The 5,000-nt window shown below is 45.0% G+C and overlaps 2 protein-coding genes across 11 annotated transcripts in view; one reads left to right on the top strand and one right to left on the bottom strand.

Annotated features, from left to right (window-relative positions):
* Window positions 1-5,000, bottom strand: part of LOC147015168 (uncharacterized) — a 126,892-nt gene that overhangs the window by 91,339 nt on the left and 30,553 nt on the right. The gene's annotated exons all lie outside the window — the stretch shown is intronic.
* SMC5 (structural maintenance of chromosomes 5) overlaps window positions 1-5,000 on the top strand; it is a 166,685-nt gene that overhangs the window by 137,307 nt on the left and 24,378 nt on the right. Inside the window, exon 25 of one of the 6 annotated variants that reach the window (XM_085849691.1) lies at window positions 1-215. This exon is cut by the window's left edge and continues 76 nt beyond it. The exons of the other annotated variants lie outside the window; for them this stretch is intronic. The gene's annotated coding sequence lies outside the window, so the exon portion shown is untranslated. Of the gene's footprint in view, window positions 216-5,000 lie in introns of those variants that run through there. 6 annotated transcript variants of the gene reach the window in all.

The following is a 5,000-nucleotide window of genomic DNA, read 5'->3' as shown; positions in this document are numbered from 1 at the left end:
CCCAGGCACTGTCACCTGTCTTGCGACTGATATCACTGGAATGTCCTTTGGTTGGGACCGTCCTGAATGTTTCTTTCTCTTTGAGTTGTAAATGAGATGCTGCCAAATCCTCCATAATAAATATTTGCTCAGCTGCTTAAGAATGAATAAATGATGCCTCTGGTGTTGGTCATTCCCATTCAGACCTGAAGAATCATCTATGCTTCCACCAGAAAACTATAATGTACTAGTAATTTTTTCCCATATATTGGATTTCACCACGTTTTTGTCTTTGGTAAAGGACAGTTGAAACAGATGAGCCAAAATTCATGGTGTGTGTGTGTGTGTGTGTGTGTGTGTGTGTGTGTGTGTGTGTGTGTGTGTGTGTGTGTGTGTGTGTGTGTGTGTGTGTGTGTGTGTGTGTGTGTGTGTGTGTGTGTGTGTTGCACGTTTGTGCACTTCGTATACATATCCAAAAACATCTAATTTAAGTTGATTGGCTTTTTTCAAGGCTATACAGTTGTGGTGTGTGTTGCATAAACTTTGTCTTTCATGATTCCCCACACAGAAAAATCACACATTAACTCATCAGGTGATTGAGGTGGCCAGTCAGTAGTCCCACGACGACCAATCCATTCTGTGAATGTTTTATTCAGAAATTCCTGGACTTGTAGACCAAAGTGTGGTGGTGCCCCATCCTGCTGCCAAATTAAACCACAAAATAATGGCAGCTGCTCCAGTTGTGGCAGGACAGTGTCCTGTAACATGGCTTGACAAGTGTCTACTGTCACGGTTCCTTCAAAAAAGTACGGCCCGATTACACCATCTGCATAAATTCCACCCCAAACTAACTCCCGGAACATTGAGTTAATGCTCAGTAACGAAATGTGGATTGATGTCAGACCAATCGGCACAATTATGCCTGCTTACTCACTCATTTGTTTGAAAAGTTTCCCCATCACTCCACATATTCTGGATCTGTTGTTACTACATGATCAATAAGCCAATCACAAAATTGTAATCATCCCTTGGGATCATCCTCATGTTACAGCTTGTAACTGGAGGGGGAGCACTCGGGAGAGTGCAAAACCTCCGCCGCCAATACTGCTGGGTCACTTAGGTGAACCTTATATCTTATTCATTAAATATGATGTCAACAGTGCTGACAGAGTTATAGTTCTTTTCTCCAACATTTTTTTTTGGGGGGGGGGGGTTGGAAATCACTTAAAAGATGAAGAAATGCAAAAAAAAAAAAAAAAAATTTTCTCCAACAATTTTTTAGGGGGGTTGGAAATCACTTAAAACATATAGAAATGCAAAAAAAAAAAATTTGCTTTTTTGGAGGGGTAACAATTTTTTTGGGGGGGGGTTGGAAATCACTTAAAACATGTAGAAATGCAAAAAAAAAAAATTTCTCTAACAATTTTTTGGGGGGGTTGGAAATCACTTAAAACGTAGAAATGCAAAAAAAATTCTCTATTTTTTTTTGGGGGGGGTAACTTTTTGCTGGGGGTTGGAAATCACTTAAAACATGCGGAAATGCAAAAAAATTCTCTATTTTTTTTTTGGGGGGGGGGGGGGGACCAAGTCCAAAAAAGTACCAAACCAAGTCCAAAATTGAATGTCATGATCCTTGGACCATACCTAACCCCCCCCCCCCCACCAAGTTTCGTCGAAATCCGTCGAGGAGTTTTTCCGCAATGCTGTTCACAAACAAGCAGTCATAGACTGGTACTTACGAAATCGTCAACTTGACCTCTCAGGTCAGGGTCAGGTATGGGAGCATGTGCCAGAACAGCGCGTCGCTGCGTCCACTTTCCGCCGGTACTCCAGGGGCCTCCGTCTGGCCATCCCCCAGGCAGATGCCAGGCCCATCCCCATCTCCTTGAGATGATGGTCAACCTGCTGTAACCATGAGGCACGTGGTCGGCCCACTGGCCTCCTCCACTCATGAGACTCCCTCGCTGAGAGAATCTGGTGAGCAGGATCAGCGTCAGGAAAACGAGCCACATGTCCATACAGCCGCAGCTGACGCTCACGGACTATGCAGGTAACAAATCTCATCCGAGTCTCTCTCAGCAACCGCTCGTTGGACACAAAATCCGACCAGCGATAGCCAAGGATTCTCCGAAGAGACCTGGTACCAAAGGAATTAAGTCTCCGTCTCAGATCCTTGGTCAAAGTCCAAGTCTCGCACCCATAGAGCAAGACTGGAAGTACCAAGGACCTGAAGACTCGGACTTTCGTCCTCCCGCACAGGTACCGGCAGCGCCACACCCCATGATCCAGTGAATCCATGACTCCCCAGGCCCGACCCAGACGTCTATTGACCTCCGGCTCACAACCTGCGGAGACATGAATATCACTGCCAAGGTAAGTGAATCTATCCACGACCTCAACATCCTCACCACAAACAGACACAGACAGGACAGCAGCATCCAAGATGTCACCGAAAGCCTGGATCTTTGTTTTGACCCAAGAAATCCGTAATCCCAACGGCTCCAACTCCTCATTCAGCACCTCGAGGGCCCCCAAGAGGATGTCTAAAGTCTCCGCAAAGATGACTGCATCATCTGCAAAATCAAGGTCCGAGATCTTGACATTGCCAAACGATGCACCGCAACTTGATCTCTCTGACATCCTCCCAAAAATCCAGTCCATACAAGTGCTGAAAAGTGTGGGGGCAAGTACACATCCCTGACGAACTCCAGTAACAACTGGAAATAAGTCAGAGGCGGTACCACCACACTTCACAGCACTCTCAGTACCAGAGTAGAGTTCAGACATCAGATCGATCAGTTTCGGTGGCACCCCACGAAGACCAAGAATCCTCCAGAGGACATCCCGATTCACTGAATCGAACGCTTTACAGAGATCAACATAGGCTGCAAGCAGCCCCTGCCGAAACTCTCGTCTGCGTTCGGTGAGTACACGAAGTGCAAGGATACGGTCAATCGTTGACCTCTTTGGTGTAAAGCCTGACTGCTCTGGACGCTGGTGCTCAAGCAGATGGTGGCGAACCCTATCAAGAATTATCCGAGCAAAGACCTTGCCCGGCACTGAGAGCAGCGTCACCCCTCGGTAGTTGTTGCAGTCTTGGCGATCACCCATCCCTTTCCAGAGAGGGACAACAAGGCCCCTCTTCCAGTCAGTTGGGATGATGCCTGTGTTCCAGGCAGAGCACAAAACTGCATGCAACGACGCGAGTGCAGCATTTCCACCAGCCTTGAGAAGTTCGGCATGGATGCCACAGATCCCTGGAGCTTTGCCCCGTTTCAACTGGTTCACCGCAGCCCGTGTTTCCACAAGCGATGGTGGACCACAGTTGATTCGAGGGTCAGCAACAGGGATTGTAACACCCTTGACGTCCAACTCGTCAACTTGACCTCTGACCTTGTCTAATAAAAGCTGTCTCTGGAGAAGGTAGCGACACAAACCAGAAGTTTCTACGATGATTCTGTCCCAATACAAACCATCATAAATCGAATGTTTGACCTCACTGTGACCTTGACCTTTGATCGATTTTGACCAAAATCTAATCAGCGCTCGCCATCACCCTCCTGAATCACGTGGTGTAATTTGACATTGGTAGCTTCTTCCGTTCGCGAGTTATAATTTTTTTGATGTTTGACCTCACTGTGACTTTGACCTTTGACCGATTTTGACCAAAATCTAATCAGCGCTCGCCATCACCCTCCTGAATCACGTGGTGTAATTTGACATTGGTAGCTCCTTCCGTTCTCGAGTTATCGTGCCTACAAACAAACAAACAAACAAACAAACACACAAACAAACACACAAACAAGCAGTCATATACTGGTACTTACAAAATCGTCAACTTGACCTCTGACCTTGTATAATAAAAGCTGTCTCTCGAGAAGGTAGCGACGCAAACCAGAAGTTTCTACGATGATTCTGTATCAAACCATCAAAAATCGTAACGTCGACCGAAGCAAAAATCTCCATTTCTCCTCGCAATTATATTATACCTTAACGTAACTCAACGACGCGTCTGCTCGAGCGCACTGCATCATGGGATGACCTGTGATGCGTCGAGTGAAATATTTTTTATACAATCTTAAAACGTCTCCAAAACATCCGATTTTTTTACCAGAATTTCGATAACCGAGTTTTAAGCGTCCTAAGCGATCGCAAAAACCGAAGACAAAATTAAAGTCGAAGTTAAAACGAACTCGTAACGTCGAGCGAAGCAAAAATACTCCATTTCTCCATTTGAATTTACGGAATTATGTTTGACCTCACTGTGACCTTGACCTTTGACCGATTTGGACCAAAATCTAATCAGCACTAACCATCACCCTCCTGAATCACGTGGTGTAATTTGACATTGGTAGCTTCTTCCGTTCTCGAGTTATCGTGCCTACAAACAAACAAACAAACAAACAAGCAGTCATAGACTGGTACTTACGAAATCGTCAACTTGACCTCTGACCTTGTCTAATAAAAGCTGTCTCTAGAGAAGGTAGCGACGCAAACCAGAAGTTTCTACGATGATTCTGTACCAAACCATCAAAAATCGAATGTTTTGGATGTTTGACCTCACTGTGACCTTGACCTTTGACTGATTTTGACCAAAATCTAATCAGCGCTCACCACCACCCTCCTGAATCACGTGGTGTAATTTGACATTGGTAGCTTCTTCCGTTCTCGAGTTATCTGTACCAAACCATCAAAAATCGAATATTTGACCTTGCTATGACCTTGACCTTTGACCGATTTTCACCAAAATCTAATCGGCACTAGCCATCACCCTCCTGAATCACGTGGTGTAATTTGACATTGGTAGCTTCTTCCGTTCTCGAGTTATCGTGCCTACAAACAAACAAACAAACAGAAACGGAAGGCATCAATATACTTATGAAATCTTTAGATTTCGTAAGTAACCAACAAACGGAAGTCATCAATATACTTACGAAATCTTTAGATTTCGTAAGTAACAAACAAACAAGCAGTCATAGACTGGTACTTACGAAATCGTCAACTTGACCTCTGACCTTGTC

The sequence above is a fragment of the Eptatretus burgeri genome, chromosome 12 (genome assembly GCF_056783735.1).
Source record: "Eptatretus burgeri isolate ZD-2024b chromosome 12, Ebu_testis_v1, whole genome shotgun sequence".
In the NCBI taxonomy this organism is placed as follows: Eukaryota; Metazoa; Chordata; class Myxini; order Myxiniformes; family Myxinidae; genus Eptatretus; species Eptatretus burgeri.
This window is presented reverse-complemented; position numbering and strand designations above follow the sequence as displayed.